Source organism: Stegostoma tigrinum, chromosome 27 (genome assembly GCF_030684315.1).
Source record: "Stegostoma tigrinum isolate sSteTig4 chromosome 27, sSteTig4.hap1, whole genome shotgun sequence".
Classification (NCBI taxonomy): Eukaryota; Metazoa; Chordata; class Chondrichthyes; order Orectolobiformes; family Stegostomatidae; genus Stegostoma; species Stegostoma tigrinum.
Genome location: NC_081380.1, coordinates 3,564,617 through 3,583,959, shown reverse-complemented (window position 1 = coordinate 3,583,959; position 19,343 = coordinate 3,564,617). Strand labels below are relative to the sequence as shown.

General features: G+C 45.3%; 1 protein-coding gene across 8 annotated transcripts in view; it reads right to left on the bottom strand.

Annotated features, from left to right (window-relative positions):
* The window catches only part of camkk1a (calcium/calmodulin-dependent protein kinase kinase 1, alpha a), a 302,104-nt gene that overhangs the window by 156,631 nt on the left and 126,130 nt on the right, over window positions 1-19,343 (bottom strand). For 4 of the 8 annotated variants that reach the window (XM_059655220.1, XM_048557282.2, XM_059655226.1 and 1 more), the window contains one exon: window positions 17,644-17,776. The exons of 2 other annotated variants lie outside the window; for them this stretch is intronic. The gene's annotated coding sequence lies outside the window, so the exon portion shown is untranslated. Of the gene's footprint in view, window positions 1-7,897; window positions 8,006-17,643; window positions 17,777-19,343 lie in introns of those variants that run through there. 2 more of the 8 variants (XM_059655221.1, XM_059655224.1) reach the window with 2 other exon arrangements.

Genomic DNA, 19,343 nt, shown 5'->3' with positions numbered 1-19,343 from the left:
TGTATTCCGCTCTGTGGGACCTGGTCAGCCAGGACCTGCTGGAGGTGTACAATAGTGCGCTTCGGGCAGGGGAAATGTGCAAGTCCATGAGGAAAGGCATCATCACCCTCATTTACAAGAGGAAGGGGGAGAGGGAAGAAATTAAGAATTGGCGTCCCATTTCACTATTGAACGTGGACTACAAAATCCTGGCCAAGGTCATAGCCAACCGGGTCAGGTCTGACCTGGAGTCGTGATTCACCCTGACAAAACCTGTGCTGTGCCGGGCAGGAAGACTGCCAAGAGCCTCGCATTCATCAGGGATACGATCGCCTAAGTGCAGGACAGGTGGGTGGACACCTGCCTTGTCAGCCTGGACCAGGAGAAGGCCTTCAACAGGGTTTCTCATGCTTACATGAGGGACGTCCTCTCCAAATTGGGGTTCGGGGAGGGCATCCACAATTGGATCCGGCTGCTCTACACCAACATCGTTAGCGCAGTCTCGATCAACGGGTAGGAATCGGACAGTTTTCCCGTCAGATCTAGAGTCAGGCAGGGCTGCCCGCTCTCTCCTGCCTTGTTCATGTGCTGTGTGGAGCCCTTCGCCACATCCATCAGGAAGGACGTGAGCCTGAAGGGCGTGACTATCCCAGGCAGCGGAAGCCTTCAGGTCAAGACCTCCCTGTACATGGACGACGTTGCCGTCTTCTGCACCGATTGTCAGTCGGTGAGTAGGCTGTTGGACATCTGCGGCCAGTTTGAACTGGCTTCGGGTGCTGAAATCAATAGGGGTAAGAGCGAGGTCATGTTCTTCGGGAACTGGGACGACCGCTCCTTCATCCCCTTTACCGTCAGGACAGACTACCTGAAGGTGCTGGGTGTTTGGTTCAGTGGAGCTGGGGCGTGCACTAAGACTTGGGAGGGCGTATCACCAAACTGAAGCAGAAACTGGGCAGGTGGACACTCCGGTCCTTCTCCATCACGGGTAAAAACCTGGTTGTCAGGTGCGAGGGGCTTTCGGTACTGTTGTATGTGGCGTAGGCCTGGCCTATTCCCTGGACCTGTGCCGCTGCGGTCACCCGGGCCATCTTCCACTTCATTTGGGGGTCAAGGATGGACCCGGTCCACAAGGACACCATGTACAAAGACCCGGAAAATGAGGGAAAGGGTGTACCGAACGCCACCCTCGCCCTGATGGCTACCTTTGTGTGCGGCTGCATCAAGCTGTGCGTAGATCCTCAGTACGCAAACACCAAGTGTCACTACTTACTGAGGCTCTACCTGTCCCCGGTGTTGTGAAGGATGGGCCTGGCCTCGTGGCCGCGGAACGCTCCAAGTAGTTGGACCGTCCCGTACCACCTGTCCTTCGTGGAGAAATTTTTGAAGGGAAACACCTTTGACCGCAAGGCCGTCAGGCAGTGGTCAGCACGTAGTATCTTCGAGACCCTGCGGGAAAAGGAGAGGGTGGATCCTGTCGTGTGGTTCCCCACGCAGACTGCCAAAGTCATTTGGCAGAATGCCTCATCGCCAGAACTTTCAAACAAGCACAAGGACATTGCTTGGCTGGCGGTGAGAGGGGCTCTGCCAGTGAGATTCTTTATGCACGCCCGGAATCTCTGCGCCACCGCACGCTGCCCTCGAGGTGGCTGCAGGGGGGACAAGACTGTCGATCACCTCCTTGAGTGTGCCTATGCACAGGAGGTCTGGAGGGGGATGCAGTGGTATTTGTCAAGGTTCGTCCCGAGCACCTCCGTGACACGGGACTCCGTGCTCTACGGGCTGTTTCCTGGGATGCACACCGAGACCAACATCAACTGCACCTGGAGGACCATCAATGCCGTGAAAGACGCTCTTTGGTCTGCCCACAACTTTCTGGTCTGCCAGCTGAAAGAACTGACCCCGACCGAGTGTTGCAGACTGGCGCACTCCAAGGTCCAGGACTACGTGCTGAGGGACGCGCTAAAGCTTGGGGCAGCCGCCGCCAAGGCGCGGTGGGGAAAGACCACCGTATGAAACCCCTCGTCCAGAATAGAAAAAAGGGCCCTATCTGGTAACTGGGCCCAGCTGGCGCCTTCCCCAACTGGTCAGGGGGCCAACGGGAACTGTGCGGGGAGATGACTGCCGGGGTATTTTTTTTGCTTTGTTTTTTTTTACTTCTTTGTTTTGTTTTTGCCTTTAGCTGGTGTACGTACCCCCTGGCTAACCCGGAGCGGCTTGCATGACTGGGTAGGTGTATAAATGTTTTTTTTTGTACATTTCTATGAATAAAGTATATTTTTTCAAATAAAAAAAAGGTGACAAAACATCTAAAAATGAACCTTCCAACTCAGCGAGCAAACTTACATCCAGAACCTCAACCTGAGCCACAAATCTTCTCAAAACTCGCCAGTGCAAATAATGGTATGATACAACATTTGTGAGCATAACTAAAGTAAACTCTCCTCGTTCCAGTTGACACCAAGGGTAAATGGGGAATCAGGCTCAAATCCTGATGTGATCAACTCCTGGTTGACAGCCCTGAAGGTCAGAAATAATCTCATGGCAATTTGTAGGGCTATCTGCTATTTACTTACCCACTATTTAAGAACCAATATGATCCAGTCTCACTGTTTTAGTAATCTACATGATTCAATCCCATTGATTTTATATCCCACACAGTCTGGTCTCTCTGTTTAATCTCCCACACAGTCTGCTCTCACTGTTTAATATCCCACACAATCTGCTCTCACTGTTTAATATCCCACATTGTCTAATTTCACTGTTTAATAATCCACACAGTCTAAACTCAAGGTTTCATATCCTACAATGCTGATCCCACTGTTTAATAACCAACACAGTCTAATCCCTAACATGATACGAAGAACTGCAGATAATGCTGGAAATCTGAAACAAAGACTGAAAAGGCTGCAGACGCTCCACAGGTATGTCAGCATCGGTAGAGACAAAAACAGAGTTTTTGGGTCCAGTGAGTCTTTATCAGAACAGAAAGCAGTTGCAAAAGGGTAATACTTATGCTGATGATGAGGGAATCGGTTTGGAGGGAAGTAGTGAATAGAATATGTGGAGACAGCGCTGAGAAAGAGGGAGATAAAGTGCCATGGGAGAGTGCAAACTGTTGAGAGTAGAGAAGTGGGCCAGGGTGCCCTACTTGGAATGGTCCTTGCGAAAGGTTGACGAGGGAGTGGAGGGGAATGTGTGTCTGGTGGGGGTATCCATCTGCAAGTGGCAAAAAAAATGGCAGTTTATGATCCTCTGGATGCGAAGTTTGGTATCTAATCCCTGTTTTAATAACCTACATCATCTACACTCGCTGGTTAACTTCTCACAGTCCAATTTCACTGGTTAATAACTGATAGTCTGATCTAAGTGTTTAATATCCCATACACTCTAATACCCTGTTTAAGAGCCCACACAGTCTAATCCCACTGTTGCATAACGAATACAGTCTAATCTCACATTTAATATTCTACACACAAAACTAAGGGTTTAATATCTTACTCTGTCAGATCCCACCAGTTCATATGTCACACAGTCTAATCTTTGCTCTTCCTCAACAAAGGATATAACATTACTTTGAAAGAATTGATCAACTCTCCCACAAGAATAAATTGTAGTGAGATGAATTCCAAACTGTCTACTGTCCTTAAAATTTGCCATCTCCATAGTAACGATACTCAGTAGGAAACACAGGATACACCAGTGACTGCAATGGGCATTACGTGCTCCTCTCACTCCAGGGACTGGAATTTTCGGCAAACCTTGGAGACCCCTCTCAGTTGTTGAGAATGGGAGGGTGAGGGGGGAAGAGCCCTTAAATCTGCATTAAGTCAGCATTCCAAATTTGGTATTTCCTGTGTAGCATTAAAGCTCATTTTACTGTGACACATTAACAACTAGCCTTCTCCAAATGTAAACAAACCTCGTAACTGAAATAACTCCACAGAGGCCAGTATATCACATCACCAAGTCACCCTTTATTTACAAGTAAAACGTCCTTGACACCACTCTGGGTCCCTCAGAGCCAGCTCTCAGAGTAAGCAGGATTTCAGGCTCTCTTGTTTATATCTGTCAGCCAGGGCTCCCTGATTAATAGCCCCAATCAAATGAACTCATATTCTATGAGGTCCAGCTGGCTGACCTCATTAAAATCACCACATACCTCTCCCTCTGAGTCCAATAATGTAGGCTGATTCTTTTCTTTTGTACATCCTCTTGGGACATTTTAGCCCTGAATCAGGCTCCTCTGACTTTGCCTTGGGCACGGGCGGCATATAATGCACAGAAGCTGCCTCCTGCACCTCAAATGTCTCGGAAGAGATCCATTCCCTTCTTCAGGCGGCAAAGGCGTTGAGGGAGTAATTCACCTTGTCCATTTCAAATTCAGAGATCTCGTTAATGCTTGGGGGAGAGGAAGAACCCACGGGTTCCAATAGCCTTTCCAGAAGATCCAAGAAACCGGGCATGTTTTGCTCCCACCCGTTTGTGAGTTTGCAGTTTTCACATGGTCCACGTGCTTGTTCAGGGCTGTCACATCTACCCGAACTTTACACATCACTGGACTCATATTTCAGGAATATTTCCTTAACTAAATCAGTCAACTCCTGAAAGGTTTTAGTTATCCGATGCCTGAGACACAGTTAGATGCCTAACAATCAAAGAAGCTGCAAGTCCACAAGCTGTCAGGAAAATTACTCATTGCTTTTCATCTGCCCCAAAGTTATTTGCTCAGAAAAGATAACACATTCTTTCCACATACTGGGTCCAGTCCTCGACAGCAGGATTGAATGCGTCAAGCTTCCCAAATGACGACATGATGCCAGAAATGCTTATCCTAACTCAAAGACAACTGTTGCGAGGAAATTTCTTCAGCAGCATGCTTTACTCTTGTTGTCACTGAAATAGCTTCACAGAGGCCAGCATCACATCATCAAGTCACCCTCTAATTACATGTGGAAAATCCTTGGCACTGATCCAGCTCCCTCAGATCCAGCTCTCAGAGTGACAGGATATCTGACACTCCTGTTTTTACTTGTCAGCCAGGGCTCCCTGATTGTACCAGATTAACAGCCCCAATCAGGGAACTCATATTCTATGACAAGTACCTGGCTGACCTCATGAAATCACTACAATAACAACCATCAAGTTTTTGACTTATGTATCACCTACTCCATTATCAATGCAATGTAATGAAAAAAGAGTGTTTATTCTTGGAAAGAATGGTAAAGTAACGTTCAAATTGAGATGGGCAAAGAAATAACAGTCATCTGACTCACTGGTAGCTGTCCCATGTCCATTGGCCGAGAGGGGTCAGACGGGCGATTGACACAGTAGTGAAGGCCAGCCCTCAAAATAAGGCATAGGAACAGGGACAGGAGGGGCAAGAAACTCCAGGGAGATGAGCCATACCACCTCCCTTAGTGAATACATGGAATTCCCCTCCATCAGTTCAACAGAGGAAGAAAGACTGTTGGTACCTAAACCATTTAAGACTACCAAAGACCACAATAAAAGGAGCATCATTGAATCCCTATAGTGTGGAAGCAGGCCATTTGACCCATCAAATCCACACTGACCCTCTGAAAAGCATTCCACCCAGACCTACTACCTACCCTGGACACTGGGCAATTTAGTATAGCCGATCCACCTAACCCTGACATCTTTGAACTCTGGGAGGAAATCAGAGCTTCCAGAGGAAACCCATCCAGACATGGTGAGAATATGCAAACTCCACACAGACAGTGGTCCAAGACTGGAAGTGAACCCGGGCCCCTGAAGCTGTGAGGCAGTCGTGCTAACCACCGAGCCATCGGGCTACACTGGCATATATCTAAGGCCACTGGGTAAGCTGCCTCTCCTCCTCCATTCTACACATCGACTCTGGGTTCAAAAACGCATTCTCATCTGCCAAACATCATATATTTCCATCCTTTGCTGACAGCTCAACAGTGGTGGCCATTGCTAGGTCAGTAACATTAACCTTTCCAACTGGGAACATGATACAGTCAGGATGTGTTTCCATGACCTGAAAATTCTCCCTTAGGATTAAGGAGCAGCCTCCTGAGGGTGACTGTGAAGGAATGTAACTAACTGAGACAGCAATTCAAGATGGAGGATTCTTCTGTCCAATTTTTAAAATCATTAATTAAAAAATGGCTTCAGCAGCCAGGCCACTGCTGCGAGGGAACACTCTGTCCTAGGAAGCCTGTGACTGCTGCAACACATAGGAAGTTCAAAGTGGACTACTGGAACCATTTGAATTTCCCCATGAAGCCTGCAACTATTGTAATGGGTATGGATTGCTGCGGGTAAGGACGGAAGGTCTCTATGACTACCTGGGGCACTGAACATGCCCCCTCCCCTACCATCAACCACGAAATTCCAGCCTGATGTCATGTGTTCACTTACAACCACCTAAAACTGGCCTATGCTCCATTGCGGGAAACTAGAAGCTGACTGGAAAATTATTTGAATCACCTAGGTTCCTGGGTGGGAGGCTTCCCACCTCACCACATCAAATTCCCAGTTTTACACATTCACTCGATTTATCAATGTCCCACATAAAACATTCTGCTCCAATCGCGACCAATATCTCAACATTTTCCTAACTAAGAATGCCTAGTACCTTTTGAAATTTTTTTTTGCCTGACACGGACTCGCAGTCGTGTCAAAAACCCCTAACCTTTAAGTGTCAGGAGGTTTCGCAGTAGTCCTGAGTAATGTGGTTGAGGTTTGGGAGTGGGTGGAATGTTGGCAACACTACACTGTTGGTTGTGCTGACATTCTGTCAAATGTTCCAATACAAGACTGACCACTTTTCTTCATGTGCCCTTCCCCCACAATCCCCCTTCTCAAGTCTGACAGAAATTTGTCATTATGAGGCAAATCACACATCATTAAGATCTGAGTTTACAAATTTAATAGTCAGCTTCACGCAGGCCTTTCTATTAGCTGGCTCCAAAAACTACTGTCGTACTAAGGCACAGTTACCTTGTCCTGCAACTCTGTTGAGTTGAGGAAAACTGATATTTCATATAAACATATTGAACTAACTGGACATTCCCATGGTCAATTCAAATGTTGTCACTCCAACGACAGCTTGCATTTATTTAGCAAAGTCAAACCCAATGTGCTTCAAAGGAGCATGATCAGATCAGATTTGATACAGTGTGGAGCTGGAGCATAGGAGGCTGAGGGGTGACCTCACAGTAGTCTTTAAGATTATTACAGACATAGATAAGGTAGATAGCCAACAGCATGTCCCCACAATACAGGAGGCTGAAGCTAGAGGACATAGACTTAAGATGAGAGGGGAGAGATACAGAAAGGTCCAGAGGGGCAACTTTTTCACAGAGAGAGTAGTATGTGTCTGGAACAGGCTGCAGAAGTAGTAGTGGAGGCGAGTACAATTTTGTCATTTAAGAAACATTTGGACAGCTACATTGATGAGAGAGGTATGGAGGAATAGGGACCAAATGCCTGCAAATAGGACCAGTTTAAATTGTGAAAACTGGGCTGCATGGACAACTTGGGCTGAGAGGCTTGTTTCCATGTTGTAAACCTCTACGACACTCTGACTCGAACTGTGCAAGTTCTCTGCATCCCAGCTTCACCTCATTTATCATTGAGTCATGTTGCACTGAGGCAAACACAAAACAAAGCTCAACAAAGTTTGCTGAAAACTGGTCATTGTTCAACTCATAGGCTTGAGACAAACACTAGCCTGACAGATGGGATAAGGATTTCCGTTCTCTGACAGCTGTTAAACACTTAACCTAAAATTGAATTGAACTAGTCTCTAGCCATTTTCAAATACTCCTAAACTAGTTCTCATGAATTCATGAGTTGTCTAAAATCGTCACAATTAGAATTTACAGCAAATAACCTGAGCTGAATGACAATAGACAGTGAGTTTTCTTACCTACTGCTGTGCTGAATACTGCTGTTAGACAGGGTAGTGGCTAAAAGTCTCCTTCAGCCAGCATCAGTGACCTGTGGATGAATTAATCTGCTTCTACTTATCTTCCATAGGTTAATCCTCGCTGTATTTACAATTGCTGAATGTACATATACTGCATTAATGCATCTGACCCACAGAAACCACTCACCTACATGTAACAGAGTACAGTGAACTCATCAATATACACACTGTGTGCACATCAGAGTAGGCTGCACGTTCATCAATACTCTGGAGCTGGAAGAACACAGCAGACTATCAGCTGATGTTTCTGGTCTGGACCCTTCTTCAGAAGGTGAGAGGGGATGGATACAAAAGAGTCCAGAGGGGCAACTTCTGTTCCTCCAGCTCCACACCTTGTTATCTCAGACTCCAGCATCGGCACTTCCTATTATCCCTACTTGGTAACACTGCTGCATACTTAGTGATACACTGTGTATGCAGCAACGCGTGCTTACACACCCCATCAGGGGCAGGATCTGTTAGCTTAATGATTGAATGGAGCTCAAGCAAGAGGTAGCTCTCCAGCATTTCAACAACAAAAACTACTTATTTTATACAGTGCCTGCAACACAGTGCCAAATCTTTCCCTGAGCTGGGAAAACCCAGCTTGAACATTTTCACAGCTCACTAACTGAACACTTGGCCTGTGTTTGATTTGCCACATCAATTTTATCTTTTCACACCACAGTTGGACTTCCAGCACAGTTTGCATGCCACACTGGACTGCATGTGGAGTGAGTTATGGAGGTAGGCCCATTAGAAAGCCCACCTATGTACTCCAACAAAGTATCCTAATTGCCAATAGTGTTTGAAGGACCCCTGAAAATCATCTCTCCTCCTGAACCCACATCTATACCAGCCCATGTCACTCCATGCCATTTCCATGCCTCCCATGTATCTTTCAAAGCCACTCATCAAGTTTTCACTATGAATAGTTCTCAAGTCCCACACAATAACAATGCAAAATATTTTACTTTCCTTAAGGAGAAAAGTAAACTTCAGATCATCTAATAAAAGCCTGCATTCCATTGATTCTGAGGTGTGCATTGTTCAATGTGAAAAAAAACTGGCAATTCTGTCATACGGGATAGTAGGAACTTGGTTTGCAACAATTCAGATGCCATATTATTGTGTTCATGTGACACATGATGATGTATTAATATTACAACTTCTTGAAACCATCATTCATTCCAGATAAATAGATGAAACCCATGAGTCCTTGAAACTCTGCCAAGCATTGCGGATGGCTGCACCTGTCCAAAGCTGGGTCACTTTGAGAAGGAACGAATAGTAGTGCCTCTTATTACTTGCAAAGCAGATTGCTTGTCAGCCTATGTAATGGATCAGTTGTTACATTCTTTTTCAACATAGATACACTTTTTTCAAGTTCCCAAACCAGTTGTCTTTTAAATTAGTCAGTGTCATTTAAATCATGTAGAAAAGGTGACAATACAGGCTAGGAAGGCATTTGCAACATTTTTCACTGCCTTGTGGCATTGCAATATATGTGAACAAATACACATTTCTGGTCAATGCAAGGGTCAATTTACCCTTTAAAGACAGATCATTATGATGCATCAATAAAATTAAAACCATTTACATCACTATACAGCACTTGATACTGTCGTCTGAAGGCGTGAAAACACTTCACATATACTTTTCAGAATGTTCCAGAACCCTCAATAGGCTTTCCAACTGCTTCACAAACTCTTAAATCTGGCAAGCTTTTGAGGGGTTTCCAAAATCCTAAGCCCTATAAAGGGTGTGAGGGAGGAAATCCAATTTTCATGCCACATTTACAACAGAGGAACCAGCTTCTGCAAGGGTGTGGGGCAAAGGGAGTGCAAAGAAAAATTGAATCTCCTCCAACAGAAAGCCAAAGGAGTCCTTTCATGCACTGAAATGTGCCATTACACCCAGGCACATTTAGACCATGGCTACACTTCCCACCAACAAGATGGGAAATGGTTCTCTCCAGGCAACTAAGAAGCCCTTGGGAGGTGAAATTGGGGTCTAAAGCTGCGCGACAATGGTTTAACTTGTCTCCATGCAAGACCTGGTAGAGCTCATTAAACTATCTGCATGTGTTTTATTGAAACCTCATTTGAATGCAGCCAGCTGAGTAAGAATAAACAAGCATTTAGGAGTTCTTATCGTGCAGTAGCAGTGTTCCTACCTCTGCACCAGGGGGTCTGGGTTCTAGCCCCACCTGCTCCAGAGGTGTCTAGAAACATCTCTGAACAGGTTGATAAGAAAAACAAGTATCTGCTATGGATTTTTAATATTAGGTAAAGTCATGTGTAGCTCCTACCAAGATAACAAAGTGTGAAGCTGGAAGAACACAGCAGGCCAAGCAGCATCACAGGAGCACAAAAACTGATGTTTCAGGCCGAGACCCTTCATCAGAGGGGGGATGGAATAAATAGGGAGGGGGGGGAGGCGGGCCGAAGATGGAGAGAAAAGAAGATAGGTGGAGAGGAGAGTATAGGTGGGGAGGGGATAGGTCAATCCAGGGAGGACGGACAGGTCAAGGAGGTGGGATGAGGTTAGTAGGTAGGAAATGGAGGTGCGGCTTGAGGTGGGAGGAGGGGATAGGTGAGAGGAAGAACAGGTTAAGGAGGCGGGGACAAGCTGGGCTGGTTTTGGGATGCAGTGGGGGGAGGGGATAAACTGGACTGGTTTTGGGATGCAATGGGGGAAGGGGAGATTTTGAAGCTTGTGAAGTCCACATTGATACCATTGGGCTGCAGGGTTCCCAAACAGAATATGAGTTGCTGTTCCTGCAACCTTCGGGTGGCATCAGTGTGGCACTGCAGGAGGCCCATGATGGACATGTCGTCGAAGGAATGGAAGGGGGAGTTGAAATGGTTCGCGACTGGGAGGTGCAGTTGTTTATTGCGAACCAAGCGGAGGTGTTCTGCAAAGCGGTCCCCAAGCCTCCGTTTGGTTTCCCCACTGTACAGGAGGCCACACCGAATACAATGGATACAGTATACCACATTGGCAGATGTGCAGGTGAACATCTGCTTAATATGGAAAGTCATCTTGGGGCCTGGGATGGGGGTGAGGGAGGAGGTGTGGGGGCAAGTGTAGCACTTGCTGCAGTTGCAGGGGAAGGTGCCGGGTGTGGTTGGGTTGGAGGGGAGTGTGGTGTGGTGGGGTTAGAGGGGAGTTGTCTTCCGGGGAGACCACTCTCTCCGCGACTCCCTTGTCCGCTCCGCACTGCCCTCCAACCCCACCACACCCGGCACATTCCCCTGCAACTGCAGGAAATGCTACACTTGCCCCCACACCTCCTCCCTCACCCCTATCCCAGGCCCCAAGATGACTTTCCATATTAAGCAAATGTTCACCTGCACATCTGCCAATGTGGTATACTGTATCCACAGTACCCGGTGTGGCTACCTCGACATTGGGGAAACCAAACGGAGGCTTGGGGACCGCTTTGCAGAACACCTCCACTCGGTTCGCAATAAACAACTGCACCTCCCAGTCACGAATCATTTTAACTCCCCCTCCCATTCCTTAGACGACATGTCCATCATGGGCCTCCTGCTGTGCCACAATGATGCCACCCGTAGGTTGCAGGAACAGCAACTCACATTCCGCTTGGGAACCCTGCAGCCCAATGGTATCAATGTGGACTTCACAAGCTTCAAAATCTCCCCTTCCCCCACTGCATCCCAAAACCAGCCCAGCTCGTCCCCTCCCCCCACTGCATCCCAAAACCAGCCCAGCTTGTCCCCGCCTCCCTAACCTGTTCTTCCTCTCATCTATCCCCTCCTCCCACCTCAAGCCGCACCTCCATTTCCTCCCTACTAACCTCATCCCACCTCCTTGGCCTGTCCGTCCTCCCTGGACTGACCTATCCCCTCCCTACCTCCCCACCTATACTCTCCTCTCCACCTATCTTCTTTTCTCTCCATCTTCGGTCCACCTCTCCCTCTCTCCCTATTTATTCCAGAACCCTCTCCCCATCTCCCTCTCTGCTGAAGGGCCTCAACCTGAAACGTCAGTTTTTGTGCTCCTGAGATGCTACTTGGCCCGCTGTGTTCATCCAGCTTCACACTTTGTTATCTTGGATTCTCCAGCATCTGCAGTTCCCATTATCTCCGTAGCTCCTACCATTTTGTTTTGCTGATTGCCACATAACATCGGGCATCTATCTAGAACACAGTATCAAAACTACCACATTCAAGAAAAATTTGTTCTGTGAATTGTCTCAGGACTAAACATAGTAAGTGCTGTGCTGTTCCACAATTTATGAGTCACCATGGAGAAAACAGTCTGGGTCACGGGGACCTTGCTGGTGGCAATGAAGAATGGGATAAGATATGAGGCCACAAGAGAGTGATGGGAGGATTAGGTGACTAGATGTCAGCCATCTGTCCTTCTCTGAATTTCCTCTACCAAAACTCTGTGATCTGCATACCCTCTCCCTTGAAGCCTCCGTATCTGAAAAAATTTAGAAGTATGTCAGACAGCATACAATGTGTGTGTGTGTGTGTGTGCGTGTGTGTGCGTGTGTGCGCGTGTGTGGTTATGCATAGATGTATGTGTATATATGCAGGTTTATGTGGACATGTATGTATCCATATGGTTGTGCATGTGGACAAGAATGGTGCACATGCGGATGTTACATAAACTGCTCCACATAAATTGTTCCTAATCAGCGCTCAAGTGTGAAAGCTGCACATCTCTGCTTTGACAGCTTCAGGCATGTTTAAATCACAGTAATCACCAATTAGGCCCCTAATCTGCAGCCAGGCATTCAAACACGCATGCTTTATTAGCACAGAAGGCACATTGTGCCTGTTTTCACTCCTTCTCCAAAGTGATTTTTTTAAAAATACAAAATAAAACTGTGAAACCAGAAAAGCAGGAGTGCATTTGGCAACTTTGTGGTATCTTAATCAAAGACCCCCTCTTCTCACCCCCAATTTCCAGCTCCCCTTCCCCATGTCCACCCATCTCTTGGGTCCAATCATCAGGCTACTGCCAGATAAATATGCAAAATAAATTTGTTTTAAACTTACTATCAAGAGGCCTGAGGTCTAACATTGAGCCCAAGTAAGAACATTGAAGTGCAGGCACAGGCCTTTTCACAGCTGAACTCAGGTTCTGACAGATTTCCGCCCCTTCACATTCTTGGCCAAGTTTATCACTGTGAATCTTGTAAAGCAGCAGCAGAGTGATGCTGAAATTTCATCCTATTTGCTGTCTGAAAAGAGCAGACTGATGCACTAATAGCTTCCTAGCTGAGAGACTAGCAGAGACAATGTGACCCTTATAAAGATCACGGCGATGTCCTGCTCAGTGATTACGCTCACCAAATGTTAAAGCAGCTACCCATGAGATAGAATCTTCCAAAGGTGCTACATGGCCCCTCAGCAGTCAGCAGTTGCAAAGCTATGTACATTTTTTGCACCTGTACCCATTGTGAACTAACACTGGAGTCTGGGCTCATTCAATCCACTAATCCTCCAAGAGAAAAGACCACCCAGAGGAAAGTGAATTGAGAACAGTGCAGATTATATTGTACATCACTACCTATCTCTACATGGAAGCTTACTCAGTGACACATCCACAACAGTAAACAACCTCTTCTTGATTCATTCTCCAGATGTAGGCATCACTGGTAAGAGTGGCATTTATTGGAACAAAGACGTTTCAGAGGAGAGACTTGATCATACTAGTGTGTTATCCAAAAACACTTGTGCTTTAAGCAGTGATGGGGAAGGGTTAAATTATGAAACACACACTTACGTACATGTATGCGGAGGCATAGTCTAATGGTATTATTACTGGAATTGTTAATCCAGAGACCCAGGTTCAAATCCTGACATTGCACATGGTAGCACTTCAAAAATTATTCAATTCAATTAAAAAAAAATTGGAATTAAGAGGCTAATAATGATCATGAATCCATTGTTGTTTGTCAGGAAAAATCCATCATGGTTCACTAATGTCCTTTAGTGAAGGAAACTGCCATCCTTACCTGGTCTGGCCTACATGTGACTCCAGACCAACAGCAATGTGGTTGATTCTTAACAGCCCTCTGGGCCATTACGGATGGGCAACAAATGCTGCCTAGACAGTGATGGCCCTCATCCCATGAATGAGTAAAGATAAAAATGCGTAGGTCTGGAAAGACCATATTTAAACAAGGCCTTAATTTTTGTCAGCAGTTTGGATTTATCATCTCCAGCTATTGTTTCCCAGGTCACCTAACAGTCAGAAAGAGGTGCCAACAGGCTATTTTTCCACCTAACCCACAAACAAGCTTGTCATGCTCTGCCTCACTTCCCCTTATCTGGGTTCTCTGCCCAAAATCATGCCTTCTGCACTGTCCCCACTGCAGACCTCAGTCTCAACAATTTCTTTCTCTGTGCCATCTCAAATTCCACTATCTCTCTCTCTCTCACCCTCCCATCTCACTGATGTTACTATTTGGTGGAGGCTGACCTCACATAGTCCCCATTTGATACTTTAATGTCACAAGGATTCAGGCCTTCAATCAATAAAGATTTTTTTAAAAATGACAATCAAGTTGAGTCATTAGATTTGGGAGGTGCTCTTGGCTCCTGACTTGTCTGGGGTTTCTACAGAATGTAGAATAGATTATCATCTGAACATTTCCACTTTAGTGGTTCTCACACATCTATGAGTCAGAGCTTGTTGAGGGATTAATGCCACAAATTCCTTTTTATTCTGCTTCACTTTCCATCAAACTCTGTCTCATTCTGTAAACCACTCAACTTCATTAATAGAACATAGAACATTACAGCACAGTACAGGCCCTTCGGCCCTCGATGTTGTGCCGACCTGTCATACCGATCTGAAGCCCATCTAACCTACACTATTCCATGTATGTCCATATGCTTATCCAATGACAACTTAAATGTACCTAAAGTTGGCGAATCTACTACCATATTACTACTACTATTCCCTTCCACTTGTTTCTTGGCTCTCTCCTCATAATGGAACACTCTTTCTCCATGTCTCCTCATAGGGTAAATCAATTATAATACAAGAAATGGGTCACACCCAAGACTGACCGGACATTTGCTGGGCACCTTTCTGGTGTTGGAGGTCAAGGGATTGAGAGCCATGGGAGAAGCCTATCTAGGATACCTCCGGTTTAGGCTCTGGGCAATAACCAGAAACCCCTGTGGTGAATAACAAATGGTTAAAGTCAGAGTGTCATGCCATCACCCCCACACACACTGAACAACATATTCAAATCCTTACTTTAAAATCCCTCCTTAGCCCCACTCCTCCCTTTCTGTGGGACATCCTCCAGTCCCATGCCTCTACAGCTCCGGTCTTCCAGATTCCCTTCAAACCGAACCTAACCTAACCCTAACCCTTTATCTGCAGCTACTTGAATCCTGAAGTCCAGAATTCCCTCCTTAACTTCTTGCCTCTCTACCTCACTATAAAGCACTTTAAAACCCCACTCATACAGCCCGATATCTCCTTACATGGCTCAAAGTCAAATACTGTTTATAATGCTCCTGTGTGATGTTTCACTAGTTGAAAGGTGCTAGATTCTACCACAAACCTGCCCTTCTGATATTTCCCTCCTCTTTCTAATCTTTGACTCTATATTTGCTTGAAATCCCTGACACCTCAAACTTTTCCTTGTTCTCATGAACAGTCCTTGTTCTCAAACATTAATCCTGTGTTGATCCAACATTTTTAGCCTGCTTCCTTCAGACATCACCAGCATTTACTGCTAAAGGAAATAAATAAAATTATTGATAATGAGAACTGCAGATGCTGGAGAATCCAAGATAATAAAGTGTGAAGCTGGATGTACACAGCAGGCCAAGCAGCATCTCAGGAGCACAAAAGTTGACGTTTCGGGCCTAGACCCTTCAAAATCTTCCCTTCCCCTATCGCATCCCAAAACCAGCCCAGTTTGTCCCCTTCCCCCACTGCACCACACAACCAGCCCAGCTCTTCCCCTCTCCCCACTGCATCCCAAAACCAGCCCAGCCTGTCTCTGGCTCCCTAACCTGTTCTTCCTCTCACCCATCCCTTCCTCCCACCTCAAGCCACACCTCCATTTCCTACCTACTAACCTCATCCCACCTCCTTGACCTGTCCATCTTCCCTGGACTGGCCTATCCCCTCCCTACCTCCCCACTTATACTCTCCTCTCCACCTATCTTCTTTTCTCTCCATCTTCGGTCCACCTCCCCCTCTCTCCCTATTTATTCCAGAACCCTCACACCATCCCCCTCTCTGATGAAGGGTCTAGGTCTGAAACGTCAGCTTTTGTGCTCCTGAGATGCTGTTTGGCCTGCTGTGTTCATCCAGCTTCACACTTTATTAACTAAAATTATTAATTGTTCAGCAGAGTTCCAGGAATATTCATTATTGGTTGCATGTTTGTTTGTTTGTTCATGGTCAAAATTACTCTGGCGATATAGATGGACGGGTGGATCAAACTTATCGTTCTTCTATAGAAATTTGAAATGTAGAAACATAAAAAGGTTTACGGAAATAGACCATTAATTCCAATGTGTTCTAGCTGGTTGAAAAAGAACCAGCCCAGAGTTTGATCCTTTGGGTTGTGCATGTCCAAGTATATTTTCATTGTCTTGAGGATATCTGCCTCTACTACCCTCTGAGTGAAAAACTATTCCTCAAAACTTTCTAATCCTTCTACTAGTTACTGTAAATCTATCCCTCCTTCTTACAGACCTCTCCTCTAACAGAAGTCAATTCTTCCTATCCAATCTGTCTAGATCCCTCATAACTTTATACACTTCCATGGTATATCCCTCAGCTGCTCCATTACAAAAAAGGCAACCCTAACCTGTCCAACATTCCTACAACATTAAAATTCTCCATGACTGGAAACATCCTCAGAAATCCCCACTGTATCCTCTCTAGAGTGGTCACTTCCTTCCTGCCAACAAGAGATCAAATCTGTTCGCTACCAGAGACCTAACCAGTCTTTTATTCTGCTCTAACATGAGTTTCCTCTCCCTAACACCTTTTGTCCTCAAGGCCTAACTCAGCCTCCAGCAGAGTGTTTTATCTGATTTGGCAAAGCTTAGGTTATCCCTTGTAATATAAGAAACTCACAGAATCCCCTACAGTGTGGAAACAGGCCATTTGGCCCAACAAGTCCACACCACCCCTCCAAAAAGCATCCCACCCTGACTCATTCCCATATCCCTGCATTTCCCCATATCTAACCCACCTCACCTAAGCATCCCAAGATACCACAGGCAATTTAGCATGGCCAATCCACCTAGCCTGCATATCTTTGGACTTTGGGAAGAAATTGGAACACCTAGAAGAAACCCACAGACACAGGAAGAATGGGCAAACTTCACACAGACAGTCACCCAAGAGTGGAATTGAACCTGGGTCTCTGGTGCTGAGGCAGCAGTGCTAACCACTGAGCCACCATGCTAACCCGTGAAAACTAGATATGGGTAACGTGGTATCAAAGAATCAAACAAATATTTATAACAAACATTATGTAGAAATATTATAGTCTTCAGACAGCCAAATTTCTGAGCTAATAAGCTTTTAAGTTACAGCAGAGCAACATCTACTGGTTCTATTAGAGTTTCATGATTCAAGTGATCTGATGAAGGATGAAGTTTACAATATCAGATCACATAATATCATAAACAAAAACTGAGGAAAGTTCGCCGGACCCAAAACATTAACTCTGTTTTTACCTTCACAAATGCTGCCAGACCTGCTGAGCTTTTCCAGCAACTTTGTTTTTGTTCCTAATAAAGTCATTTGTCCCGCTAGCCTTCTGAATCACCGTATCGACCTGTCTTACTATTTTCTGGGATCTGGACTGCACTGGAAAAAGAAAGATTTGTATTTAGACAGCATAGTTCAGCACCACAGGATATACCAGAGATGGACAATAAATGCTGGCCCAGCCAATGACACCCACATCCCTGAAAGAATAAACTTTGAAAAAGTACTTTAGAGTCAAGGAGGTACTTTTCTTTAAGTGTGGTCATTGTTTTTTGAAAGTCAGCAACTAATTAATACAAAGCAAGCTTCCACAATGTGACTTTGATCCGATAAGTCCGTTTTCATGATGTTGGCTGATGGTTTAAATGTAATCAAAGAAATGTAATTGGATACTTCACATCCTTCTGAGGGAATAAAAAAGGTTTTGGGTTAAACTCTCATCGGAATGACACCACCTCAAAGAGTGCAGAACTCCTTCACCACTCCATAGCAGTGCCAGTCAAAGTTGTTGTATTTAGAGCCACAGTCATAGAGATGTATAGCACAGAAACAAATCCTTCAGTCCAAATCATCCATGTCGACCAGATCTCCTAAATTAATCTAGCCCCATTTGCCAGCATTTGGCCCATATTCCTCTAAACCCTACTTAAATACCCAATCAGATGCCTTTTAAATGTTGTAATTGTACCAGTCTACACCACTTCTTCAGTCCCTTTTAAATCTTGGAGCTGGACTTGCACTCATTGCTTTGAGCTCAGGAAAGGGAGGTGACATCACTGAGCCATGGCTGAGACACTGCATGAAAGGGCAGTGGAAGCTGATTTAAGACCAATCCTGAAAAGGGGACTGATAAATACTTGAAAAGGAACCAGCCAAGCAGACTTGAGGAAAGGGCAGAAGAGTGCAATGCATCGGGGGATTGAGATCTGAGGAAGGGTAATCGGACTCAAAACATTAACTCTGATTTTTTCTTCACAGGCACTGCCAGACCTGCTGAGCTTTTCCAGTAACTTTGGTTTAGTTCATCAGGGAACTCCCTCAAAGAGCTGGTATAGGCAAAATGGGTTGAAAATATGCTATATCCTGTTATGGTTCTCACCACTAACCTCCTTCTCTTGATGAATATAAAGTTCTTTCCCCAACCAGAATCTAAGTAGGGAAAACAAATCTAAACAATGTAATTTATATCCGGGCATTTCCCTTAGATGGACTGGAATCTGCAATCATTAAAATACATGCTCTGAAGTCAGTCTCAACAAATAGAAAACAAATCATGTTCCTCTCTAATTTACCCACATCACTCTGCATAATTAATTATGAGCACTCTGTAATTTATTCCAAAGGCAAATGGTTGCAATAAAAACATAATTAACTTACAAAACAATAACTTATGTCACCAAGCAATCTCTCAAACAAAATTCAGTATTCCAAAACTTCAAATTATCCAGCCCTCCTAGCAGATAGGAATTGTCAGTGGAACAAGTACTCCAACCGAATTTTAAAAGACAGTGAAAGTTTGCACTGAATCTGGGAACAAAATAATGGGCAGACCCTTGACAGCCCCTGCTCCTGCCCCATGGCAGGTTTATAGCAGATAGTCAAGTCACCAGTGTCCTGTTTTCATCTGGAAGGAAAGTCCACGGATGGCCAGACTTTGAGGCCCTTA